General features: G+C 41.8%; 1 pseudogene; it reads right to left on the bottom strand.

Annotated features, from left to right (window-relative positions):
- Positions 1-3,155: 3,155 nt before the first annotated feature.
- On the bottom strand, positions 3,156-5,187 carry LOC109019971 (annotated as a pseudogene).
- Between the last annotated feature and the right edge of the window lie 8,401 nt (positions 5,188-13,588).

Raw genomic sequence — 13,588 nt, 5'->3', positions numbered from 1 at the left:
AACAACACACAATCATCCATTCCACAATTTCACATTTTTCCACAACTATAAGCGATTCCCAACCCTTCTCCCAACCCTTAGCCAACAATTCCAATACTAACTACAATATATGCTCCATAGGGCCCTTGACCACTTAACCAATCACAACTAGACTGTAATAATTATTTTTCAAAGTCAGTATTCCAAGGATCAGTCTAAGGTTTTACTTACAACACGAAAGGGCAATTTTGGATAATCAAACTCCCTGACTTAATGTATCTCCCGAGTGTGTGCATGCACGTCATTCAGTGGCAGCGACAGTGGAGGTGTTTAGCAGCATAGACGAATCTGGGAAGATTAGATGGCTAACAATTGGGTTATTTTAAGGGGTGGCAGATCTAACATGACAGAGGGTGGATGAAGGGGAATGGTGAAGGGATTGTCGGATGACCACTGGAATGCATCTAGGAATGGTGGCTCGCAACTATGCACGTCGGCGCTTTGGGTGAGGGGGGGGGGGACCTAAGACCTACGGGAAGGCAAATCTGAGAGAGAGGAAGAAGATGGGATGTGATTGGAGAGAGGATCAACAGTGTAACAACACGCTTCTTTTCTCCCGTGAGTTATGCAAACTCCGGGGACAAAATTTATTATAAGGAGTGAAGGATGTAACATCCCACTCCTTCTTCTCTCTAATGGTGAGCAAATTCTAAGGACATAATTTAATATAAGGAGGGAAGGATGTAACAGTCTGCTCCTTCGCTCTCGTCTTGCGTGCCAAACCTTGAACGCGTGTTTTAATGTTTGCAGTTGATTTTTAAAGTATGCATAGTATTTTCAGTTGCGTTAGTGTTTATGCATTTTCAGATTAGTATTTAGAGCCTACCCTTAAATTGTTTTGAAGACTCCTAGGTAAAGGGTTGGGATTAAAACCCTAGCCCCAAGCTTTCCCTCTCACTTTTCCCTTTCTCTCTCTCTTCTCCCTTTCTCCCTCAGTTCAAGCACCCAATGGCCTGACCCTTATCCATACGGCTTCTCATCCAAGAAACCCCACCCAGTGCAGCCGTACAGTCACCAGCCACCACCATTGACTCCTCCTCACGCCGACCACCTCCCAGCACCTTCTAGCCACCGTTGAGCCCCACGATAGCCCCATCCATGCACAACTTCTCCCTCAGCCCAAAATGGGTCTCTACACAGGTTCTTCCATTCATCTACCATGCGCCGCCGTTGCCAGCCTCCAGCCCCACTAAGCACCACCACGACGTTGCCATGATGACCTCCTTCCTCCTCCCCTTGACCCAAAGCCAATAGCTCCTCCCTAGACCCATGTACGAACTATCTCCTACACGGGTTCTCCATACCCACGGCCAAACTTCGCTGCCCACAGCCTCCAGTCGCCACTACGAGCCTCCCTTAACCACCCACGACCTCCCCTAGCCACCTTCATGCCCAGTCGAAACCCCCAACTCTTCCCCTCTCCCTAGATGCCTTCTCTCTTCACGGGATCCTAGATCCACCGCCGTAGGTCCACTGTGCTGCCTCCCAGACGCCACCACCTCCCTTAGCCAACCAAGCTCCCCCTCCATTTCCATTGTTTTAGACCCATTGCCCAAGCTCCTCCATGAGCCATCGTGTCTCCGCCGCGTGCCACCTCGGCACCACCACGAGGCCACCATCCCAGAACCTCAACCCAATGCGTAATAGCCTAGCCCAATGCCCAAATAGTTCCCAAATGCCCGAAACAACCACCGAATAGCCATTGTACGTGGCTACCCGCCACTATGCACTACCTTCCACTACCAGCCATAACCTCAGCCACCTCACACAGCCTAGATCCACCGGCCAAAGCCTAGATCTAGTTGAGAAAACCCTAGATCTATCCACTCGAAATAGTCTCATTGTAAGGTCACGACAGTGACCACGACGGAATGGTCACTACCAATGCCAGTGGCTTCTGACGCCATGGGGCCGTGTCGGACATCGAGCAACGCACGGATTATCCCGACGATGATATAGCTCTCTTTCCCTTTCCCTCGTTAGCTTTATTGTGAAGTTGGTTGTGGATTGTGTTGTGTTATGGAGTTCATTGTGTAGTGTGGTGATGTGAAGTGTGGCTGTGTACGTGAAGTGTTGGGCATAATTGGGAAGTGTGCTGTGTAGTTGTGTTGTGGACTATGCTATGAAGTATGGTTGTGAAGTGTGTGTCGTAGTTGTGATGTGGGGTAGTGTGTGACTCGCTAAAAAATGAGCAGCACAAAGGCTCTCCTAAGTGCATAAGGGTGTCGCGTAATAATTATGAATAAAATTCCTAAATTGTCTCTTCATGAAAAGTTGCTTAAAATCAAACTCGCATGAAATGGTGAAAGTATTTACAAAGAGAAAATAAAAATAAAAGTGCTGATATGGACAATGAATAGAAGAGTACAATGGGAATGAAAATGATACTAGTCATGGACTAGATTCATGTTTCTGGATTTTTGAGTATAGTAATAGAAAGTAAGAGATTGAAATGCAAAATAGTAAATTAAAATTGTTGAAATTAATTAACCGAAATTTAAAGTGCAAGAAAAATAAATAAAATTAATTTAAATAAGTAGAATTTAAAGGTGCAAGGAAAATAAATTATATTAATTTAAATAAGCAGAATTTAAAGGTGCAAGGAAAATAAATAACATCAAACTGAAATTAAATAAAAGCAAGAATTGTAAGGAATTAACTAGATGGTTGGAAATGGAGGATGTGTTCTCCAACCCAAAAATCTGAAATTCCAAATAAAATGATCTCTCAAATAAAATAAACTCTCAAAATAAAATGAACATTAAAATAAATTGAACTCTCAAATAAAATAAACACTCAAACTGAATAAAAAAGTTATTCCGAACTATAAGAAAATGGAAATTTCAGAGTTTCATCCTGAACTGACTCCAGAAATTGCAAAATTAAAAACTGACTAAAGAGACTGAAAAATAAAATTCACTCCTGTTCTCTCCTCTCTGAACAAAACTAAAACCCAAAAATTCTCCTCTTCTTTTCCTTCGTCCGTCCAAGCTTTATATAGACTCACATCAAGACTCCATGTGAGTTGCTTTCGGCGTCCAACTTTGTTTGTTCTGTACCTTGGTGCGTCCCAGGCCCCTTGTCTTCAAGTCCAAACGAAATGGCCAGCTGCATGTTCGCCGATAGCTTTTTATTTTTTATTTTTCTTTCGTGCGGCGTAAAACCAATGAGTCCCGTATCCACCGAAATGCTCATGATTCTTGCATGTTTTTGCTTTCGGCGTCTAACCTTTTTTTCATGGCTTCTCCACCGAATGAATTTTCTTTTCTTCTTCCCAGCGTACGCATCATCTTGCCTCTTTTTTTTCTTCTTTCTTTTGATTCGTTTCCGTCTGTCCAGCCCTTCTTCCTATCTCTGAACGTCCTCAATATTTCTTTGCTGCGTTCAGCCTTTTGTTTCCAGAGAAGCACCTCAGCACCCGTAGCCTCTTCACGGTAGATACAAACATGTGCCATGGGACGTCCCCAACAAGCATCCTGTCTCCTTCATTATCCTCATAAACAAGAGTATATTCACCACTTCCGTCCAATAAACCGGTAATTGCTTTGTCTTCCTCTTGCTTGTTCTGGATTCCACACTCTCGGGAATCTCTTTAAGCTGCAAGTAGGCCTCTAAAAAGTTCATCAACAGCAGAGGAGAGATTCTCATAACTGTCATAGGCTTTGAGATCCACTTTTCTCCCAATTGGGACCCCATCCATATCGATCTTCACGAATAGGCCTTTGGTGCAAGACTCAACCGGTTTTTTACAGGGAACCTTGTCTGGGACCGCATTTTGCGACTCAGAAGCTGGTCTTGAAGAGCTACTGCTTGCTAGGCTCTTCCTGAATGATCGAATTGGAGGCTAACCCACGACTGGAGAAGGAGCAGTCTTTTTCTGAGAGCTGTTGGGCACAGCTGTCATTGCAGAAGATTTTGAAAATGGTTTCTTCTCTGCACTCTTCAACTCTACTATGTTACTGCAACGGGGCTACGACGCTTCCTGAGCCAAAACCGGCAAGCTCTGATGTGTTGAAGGTACCTGAAGAAAAGATGGAGCTTTTGTCTGCTTTTGATTGTGCTGGGTCTTTCCCTGGAAAGCTGAAGAAGACCATGGAGATGACAGGGTTTTTAGAGGAAGAGAACATATGTGTTTGGCTTCCATTGCTATTGTTATTATTGCTAGTGTTTTGGGTCATGGAAGTAGTGGGATAGAAGTACCCAAGAGAGAGTAGAGACTTGCTTCTCTCTCTTTGGTTTTTCATTGTGTTATCTGTCATAGACCAGTCCTCACAAGAAGGACCAAGCCTAAGCTCTAACTTGTTCTCCCCTGAAAGATCACGCCTTCTTTGTTCATCTCTGTTGACCAGCCACGCTCTCTCTTTGGGAACCAAATCTAAGAACTGAGGGCAGACATCATTTCTGGATGATCCATCCATCTATAAACCAGGAAAGACTGTCCTGGAAATAAGTCAGATGAAAAATCTCCTTGTCTCTACAACTGTTAATCAGTACCAAGAGGCTTCGAGCACCTCACCAAAAAGCAGACATCCGAATCCAATCCTAGATGAATAAAGTGGAAGAAACACACTAATATCTCAGTGACCGAAGTAAGAAGATAAAGGAGCACTAACAAAAACCACAAACTTTAGGAGCTTCAATCCATGAAAATAGTGTGATGATAGCTCACGGCGGCACGAGGTTGGGCATGGTTGTTCAGAATGGTGCTGGCGGAATGCTCTGTTTTGGGTACAGTAAAACAGGGGCGTTTGGCTTGGCAAAACCATGGGTTGCTGGTGGTAGAGCATGGTGCAACTGGGTTGGTGGTGCAGGTGTGGTCGCGGGTAGAAGAGCATGGTGGTTGCTTGAGGTTGGCAAGGGCTGAAATGGGCGGTGGAGGTGCTACATGAGTTTGGCCTCCCACCGAAACTCTCAATTGCTGCTCTGTTTTGGTGAGTAAAAACAGAGACTCTTGCCCGCAGGGAGTTGGGCACGGCAGTGAAGGGTGGCGTCGAGAGACACGGCTACGTGGAGAAAAGGTGGTGCTGCTTAACGTGCGGAGGAGTGGTGCATGCAAGGGCTCACGGTTGGTGGAGAGGACGTGCGATGGAGGTGCTCTGGACACGTGGGATCGAATGGTGCAACCATGGTGGGTGGTGCAATGCTCGGATGCTGTGGAACAAAATAAAAAGAAATAATTAAACATATAAAGAAATAACAGAAATTAAATTGATGTTATATAGATTAATCTAAGAAAAGTAAATAACTCTTTATCATTTTTTTCATCTAAAATCAATAATAGAATAATAAAATAATTAAAAATATATTAGCTCTAATAAATAAAATATGTAATAATTTAACTCAATTAGTGTGTTATGAAAGGAGTGCACATGGAGTGTATTCCATGTGGTGGAGTGATGCATCGTGTGGCATGTGTCATAGTAGTGCGTGGTGTAGCGTGTTGTGAAGGAAGTACACGTGGAATGTACTCTCATGGTGTAGTGTGGAATGGGAAGAGTACTCGTGGAGTGTACTCTCATGACGTAGTGTGGAATGAGAAGAATGCACAAGTGTACTCTCGTAGCATAGTGTGAACTAGAAAGAGTATACGTGGAGTGTACTCTGAGTGGTGTAGTGTGGATTGAAAATAGTATAGTAGAGTGTACTCTGTGTGGCGTGGTGTGGATTGGAAAGAGTACAAGTGGAGTGTACTCTGTGTGGCGGTAGTATGTTGTGAAGGGAGTACATGTACAGTGTACTCCATGTGGTGAAGCGATGCACCATGTGGTGTGTGTGCCGTAGTGGATATTATGTATCCTTTTCTATAGTTTCTCAACTAATTCCAAAGCATCTCTTTAATATCTTCTGCTTGCTTGATAAATCATGGTTTGCTATATTTTAGAATGAGATGACTTGTTTTTGTTTAGATTCTTTTTCTGTTTTATAATGTTGTATAGACTAAGTTTTGTTTAGGTTAGATTGAATACTTGTGTAGATGATAGTTAGTTTAATACAATTTTCTCATAAGAGTTTGGTTTTGGGATTTTATTACTCCCAACCTTCCTTTTTATGTATGGTATTCCTCCACAAAAATGAAAGCAATCAATAAAATCTTGAGTATTGTGACGCCCTCAACCCCCACTTTAGATTTGGCAAGAGTCCCGACACCAGGGTACTGGCCACTCAGGTCACACACCCCCAACACAGTGTGCAAGTGTGCGTGCACATGCAATATGTGTACAATTATGAATGTAGCGAAAAATAATAAGGCAGTCCAAAAACTAAGTACCATAAAATTTAAATACAACCCACAAGGAAGTCCTCCATAAGGTTATTACAGTCATCCAGCTGAATAAAATAAAATAAGAGACCAATAAACTACGTCAGGAATAAACTCCAAGTTATCACTCCTCAGGTGGGGTCGGTCATCCATGCTTATATTCGTCCTCTGCATCAAAGTTTATAATTCCATAAAACAGAACTGTAGGTGGGAACACCACAATGAGATTTCACAATCTTAGCAAGTAAATCCACATATTAACCATCAAAAAATACAAACATGAAAACATAAAACCACACGCACACGACAAGCATAAAAAGATATTCCAAAATTTACTTTTCCTTTCCCTTTACCAAAAAATCTTTTACACATAACCCACTCACACCAAAATCACATTTTATACACAAAAAATATTCATTTTATTACAGTGGGCACCTTGGTCTCCCATAGGGACCATTCGCACACTCTGGCTGGTTACACCACAGGTAACTATTGCGCGTGATTTCATAACGAGTGATACTGAGATATCCTCTAGCCCCTGCTAGTAGAGAGGCCACGAAGTCGTATCGAGAGCGTTATCGTCTCAGTCGAGCCTGTTGTCGCCCGACGATAGGTCAGGAGACGTAAATCAGTTTTACAAGCTCCCGAGTGACTAGAGAAGCTCCACTGAGATAATACTCTATCTCGACTTGGGGGCCCTCAATCACTTAACCAATCACAACCAGATTGAAGTAAATATTTTCCAATGTCAATATTCCAAGGGTTAGTCTAGGATTTTACTTACAACTCGGATGGGCAATTTTTGGATGATCAAGTACACTGACTTACTCGCGAGTGTGTGCGTGCGTGTCGTGCGGTGGCAATGGCAGCAACAAAGGGTCGTGGTGGTGCGATGTGGCAGAGATGAATCTAGGTAGATTAGAGGGGCTAAAGGCTGGGTTATTTTAAGGAGTGGCATATCTGACTTGATAGAGGGTGAATGAAGGGGATTTTGCGACGAAGGGTGGTGGTGCACGGCAGAGCAGAACCTAAGATTGGGTGTTAGCCCATAGGTTGGGGTGAAAATAAGGGAGAAGGAGGTCAGGGAGAGGGGAATGGGCAAAGGGGTGGTCAGATTGCCATTGGAATGCGGCTTGGAGTGGTGGCTCACAGTAGGGGTGGCCAGACGACCACTGGAATGCGGCGCTTTGCGGGGACCGAAGACTATGGAGAGGCAAGTTTGAGGGAGAGGAAGAAGATGGAATGCAATTTGAGAGAGGATCAGGAGGCTTGGGGTGATTTTTGAAAGAGTAAGGTCTAGTCTATATATAGGCCATGGGGTGGGACTTGGGGAACGTAGTCGTGGCTGTGAATGGTGGTGCTGGATGGTGGGAGGAAGCTGAGTGTTGGAAGCATGGCATGCGACATTTGGTGTGAAGTAGTGGTGAATAGGCGACAAGAATGAGTGGCGCATGAGTTGGCAGTGGGAGGTGCGGATTAGTGGAAGGGGAGATGGTGGTTAGCCAAGACGGGACTGTTGCTCGACGGACGCGTGGTTAAGCTGGACCGGCAGAGGTGGGTGGCACGCAGAGGCACTGACTAACCCATTAGAGAGAGAGAGAGAGAGAGAGAGAGAGAGAGAACGGATGGCGTGGATTGGGGAGCTGCGACGATGGCCAGTGGGGACGTAAGGCACAACCACATGGAGAAGCATGGTAGCAATGGGAGGCAGTGCAGTAGGTCACGAGTGGTGAGCAAAGGAAGAAGAAGAAGAAGAAAAAGAGAAAGAGAAAGAGGAAGGGTTGTGTAGTGTTAAGGGAGAATAAGGGGAGGAGAAAAGAAAGCTAGGGTTTTTCACCCTCCCTTGGCCAAAACTACGTAGTTTTGAGGGTGCTGAATTACATGGTTACACATCAATTCCGTGAAGCCAACTATTCTGCGGATTGTTTAGCAAGAGATGGAGAAATGCGGAAAAATGAAATATATGATAGCATTCATAGTTTCCCCCCGATGTTTAAAAGGCTTTGTCCTGATGGACTATTTGGGATTTCCTTCATTTCGTTTTTAATTGGTTTAAGTTTTTTGGTTGTTGGTTTTGGCTATTTCTAGGCTTGTTTAGATTTATTTATTTTTTATAGGCCTGTTTAGTTTCCTATGGTTTGTTCTTATTGGCTTGTTTTGATCGGCGTTTTATTTATTTTTCTTGATTGGCTGATTGGTATGTATTTGAGAGGTTTTTAGTTCTTTATTGTAAACTCCCAGATACATTGGTTGTAACCAAGGTATTCCTCCACCATAAGCGAGTGTTTTTTTAATAAATTTGGGACGGGACCACTAAATTGGGGCTATCGGCTCTTCCGCCAAAAAAAAAAAAAAAAAAGGCTTTATGGAAAGCACAAGGGTTGGGCCTGATTTCTTCCTCCTTCACAGCCTTGATTCGGCCCACAACACTCCCAACAAATAACCCACCATAAGCTACTTGGGCACAAATTTTCACTTAAGGAAAACCCCTACACGCATGAAAATTTTGGGCTTCACAAATACCATCCCTCTTCCTTAAAAAAAATATTTTCAACCATTCCTTATTATTGCCTCCATTTTGAAAAAGAATAATTCTTTATGCAGTCCCACATAAGGGAGACTTGGCACGCGCATGACATGGTTGGGCCATGTAATATGTGAAACACTCCATTTGATTTAAGTGGAAAAGGGCATATTAGTAAAACACGTTGTTTCATTTGGCTACCGCTTTCAAGCTCTTTCCCCTAAGCCCCAACCTTCTTTTCCTTAACTAAATGTGCCCTAACCTTCTTCTCTTTCATGCATCGTCCCCTTCCTATGCTACAAAGGTCCCTGTACATAGCAAAACTCCCTCAACATTTCATGAGATGGCCTATGTGGAAGTCATGAGATATCCACAAAAATATTTGTCATCAAGTTCTTAGAATTTTTACCCTAATGTAATAATCATTTCATGCAAAAAACACTAGCTAGTTCACTCCAACCATTAGTTAATTGTGTTCATTGCTTAGTAGTGGGATGTGAGATGCTGTATTCTGGTAGCAAAAGATGTCAGGTATTTTAGCAAGACTAATGCTAATGGCAGATAACGCAATAATTGTTTACCAAATAGTAATTATAACAACAACGCAGTAATTGCAAGCCTAGAGAAAAATCATAGTAGTTGCAAAGTACAATATACAAGCATGAGAACCTGGAAACTAAGAAAATAAATGTGAAGTAAGAAACAAAACAACCAACAAGGTTGTTGGAAAGGCCAAAATCTCCTCCAAACCTTAAGGCCAACCTATGCGGCTTAAAGACCCCGAATCCAAAAGAAAGAACTTGTGACAAGCCTCGAATGTCGTGTGGGTCATGAACTCAGGATCAACACATCAATCGCAGGAAAGGGACCTAACATATTCCGCATAAGCAAGGTAAATTCAAATGCATTCTCAACGATTGAATAAGATCAAATAAGGGGGGAGATTCAGTCACTGACCTAGTTCAAATAAGAGATATGGTTGCTATGGAGACGAGAGCAAACCCCTCCCGAGCTCTATATATACAAGAAGGGATGAACTAGCCTAGCATGTGAATGGAACTTCTATTCCTTATTTAATTTAAATAAATCGTTTGACTTAGGCATTAGAAGCGTTTCACTACCCTTCAAGTCTTTCTCGATTAACGCGTTGTAGGTTCGCAGCGAGCATGCACTGGAGTGCAAAACACATCCAAAATAGTTAGGGGAACCTAACTTTTTATTTTTCCCATATATCCTAGTACTTTTTTATTCTTCTATTTTATTTTCCTTGTTTCTTTTTTTTTTCTAGGTTGTCGTACACTAGTTACCTTTTTTATCCACAATTACCATGCAAGACTCCTATTCATATGAGTTGTAGCCCTCAATTCCACCATGCTACTTCACCAAGGACAGTACCACGTAATGTTGCAACTCATCATATGCCACACTTCTAGTGGCTTCTACAAGCCTTCAGAACCTTGCACTCGCTCAACTCTTTCGTATGAGTTTAGATGCCTCTTTTTTAAGGAATTAGTACCTCTTTTTCCCATGGTTCGTGAAGAGGAGAACCTCATCAAATGCCTTAACTCAGATAGTTCCAATGCTTATCTTAATGTTTAAAGGTCCTCATTTAATAGTTGAAACAATGTGGTTTCTTTATGAACAACAAGATGACAAATATGGGAATGGGAATGGGAATGGAACTAGGCCTGCACATTGGCTCGCCCAAGGATTTTTTCGACTTGGCCCGTAGGTATGATCAAGAAAATATGACTCGACCCGACCTGAACCATTTGGGTCGGGTAAGAATGATCAGTTTGTATTTTTTTTTTCCAAGAAAACTGAAAGCCCGCACGGTATGTGCTTAGTGCAAATTATATAAGTATAGAATTCCTTATTGAACTTGAAAATGTTCTGATCACAGAAAGGTTTGAAATACCAAATTGTTTCTTGCAACTAATAAATGTATTTTTTATGAAATAGGGAAGAAAGGTGTTGGCTTGTGATTATTAAAACTGAAGGTTGAAAATTGTCAACACGGAAAAAGATTTACCAAGTAATTATGCTACGGAATTTGAAGAATAGAGGAGATCTTCAACACGGGACCTGTTAGTGTCTACAACATTCTTTTTTGTGCTCGAGTGGGAATCGAAAGAAATGGGCAAAGAATAATGTTTATCCAAACGTACCTCAAGTCCAGTGAAATCCTTTGCACAGGGTTGTTAACATGAGGAAAATTCCTACCCTCGAAGAACTTGGGGGATTTGTGCTAATAAATAATGCTAATAAATCATAATCTCAAAATATATAAATCCAATCCCAAATCCAGAGATCCAAAAATATACGTAAATCTAGAAAAATAAAAAATAAAAACCTTGGGGGATTTGTCAAAATCCTAATCGTGGTGATGTGCAGAGACCAAAGAGCAGTCATGTCGTGGGTGGTGGCTTCGGGGAATAGGATGAGAAAGGGAAGACAGAGATGGGAAAGTAGGAAAGGGGAAGACAGAGATTGGAAAGGGGAAGACAGAGATTGGAAGGGGGTTAGGATTCTGAACTAAAGAACAAATTTATTTTCGATGGAAATTAACACACGAAGAACAAACCGGCACTAGGCAGGTTGGGAACCGACTTTGTAATGACCCGTCATATTGTCGGACGGATCAGATTGCTTAAATCAGACCAATCGGTTCGTCGGCCCATGTGCACAGGCCTAAATGGAACTGTTAGGTTCCCCTTGTCATCTTTATGAACAACAAGATGACCGACAGTTGTTGTGGTCCCTTGCCCCCATGTTATTGTACTTTATTTTATCCATAAAAAAAACCCACATGCCTTTTAGGTTTTTTTTCCTTTTTTGAATTCTTATTCTATTAGGTTTTAGGCATTGAAAAGAACTAGTTGAAATAATCAAGAGCATGAAATATATATAGCATGTTCGGTGGAGGGTGCTAAAGTATGTCCAAGTCAAGTGTCTTGCGTCCAAAGTGATAGTATTAAATCAATGGGCCGGGGGATAGAGGCTCAATCGGCTCCTTTTGAAAAAATTTCATAAAAAAATTAAAAAGAATTAGCAGCTTTTATGGACTACAAATCAATAATATTAAATAGAACGGTGTCTAGCTAATAGTTTATTTGGAATGATAAGTGTGAAGCAAGTTTTTTTGAATTGAAGAAAAGACTTATGACCGCACGGTACTTACACTGCCGGAGTCTCTTAAGCCTTTTGTATAACAATGCATCTAAAGTAGGACTCGAATTTGTGTTGATTCAAGAAAAGAAGGTAGTCGCTTATGATTCATGTCAATTGAAGGATCATGAGTAGAATTATCCTACTCACGACTTGGAGTTAGTTGTAGAAGTTTTTGTTCCCAAGATTTAGAGACACTACTTGTATGGTGAAAAGTGTGAAGTTTTCACGAATCACAAAAGCCTCAAGTATCTTTTTTAGTAGAAGAACCTTAACATGAGGCAGAGGAGATGGTTGGAACTAATTAGTGACTATCAATGTGACATCAAGTACCACCTCGAAAAGGCCAATGTGGTATCTGATGCTTTGAGTTGCAAGAGCAGATTGGAAGATTTGTCTGCTCCATTATCGGAAGTAAGTTCCCTCTTATGCAGTATAAGGAAATTGTTGATTAGGGACTGTAGTCATGAAGTTGTTCTGACAGCAGTCCAAGAGTTCTTTCCATTGGATTGGGAAGAAGTGAAAGATCGTTAGAAGGAGGACAACAAACTTGCAGAAGTCATAAGATAAGTCGGAAGGACCGAAGGACTTTAGTATAAGAGATTGGGTTATGTGAAGGTATCTCCTATGAGAGGAGTAAGTCGATTTGGAGTGAAAGAAAAATTGAGTCCGAGATACGTGGGACCCTATGAGATAGTGGAGAAAGTGGTGGCAATTGTGTACCGTCTGGAGTTACCAACTGAGTCCCATGGAATTCATAATGTATTCCACGTGTCCTCATTGAAGAAGAGTTTTGGGAATCAGACACCAGTAGTGGTAGATCCCGATAGCATATCTTTGCAGTCAACCTTACCTAACCTATGAAGAGAAGCCAGTACAGATAATTGATTGGAAAGAAAAAGAGTTACGGAACTGCAAGATAACATTGGTCAACGTACTTTGGCAAAAACATAATGTTTAGGAAGCGACTTGGGAGAAAGAAGTTGACATGCGAGCCAAGTATCTGCAATTGTTTGGAAACTAATCTAGTCTTGCCTTGTTTTGGTCTCGGCTTAGGCAATGTTTTGTGATTCACTTATGTATGGGGTCGTTTATGCCCGATGTTGTACTTCATTTGCATTGATACGGAATAAAATATATGTTTCCATTTTGGAAATTTTGTGGACCACCTTTAGAGTGTGTTGTGTATTATTTTCTCCATTTTGATTTTGTCTTTTTGTAATTCCATGAAATGAGAGTGCATGATTGCTAGGAGATCGACCATTTCTGCACAACGAGTGCACGAAATGAGAGAAGAGCGCCGTAGTAGGTGACTTGGATACTTGGCAATATCTTAGCCACACTTGGTGAATATGTTAGAGAAGTTTTATTTGGACCCTTGGTAATATCTTAGCCACACTTGGTGAATAGTATGAGACACTTGACACCAAAAGGAACCATGAGATGGAAATGTGAAGGAAATCAAGTATTGAGATCATGCTACATAAGCAAAACACTATTTCATCCAATCATCCAATTTGTGTCAAATCAAATAGGGTTTCAATCCTATTGAAATACCAAATACTTGGAATCCAATTGAAACTACAAAAGTTTTGTTG

This window comes from Juglans regia, chromosome 8, assembly GCF_001411555.2.
Source record: "Juglans regia cultivar Chandler chromosome 8, Walnut 2.0, whole genome shotgun sequence".
Lineage (NCBI taxonomy): Eukaryota > Viridiplantae > Streptophyta > Magnoliopsida > Fagales > Juglandaceae > Juglans > Juglans regia.
This window is presented reverse-complemented; position numbering and strand designations above follow the sequence as displayed.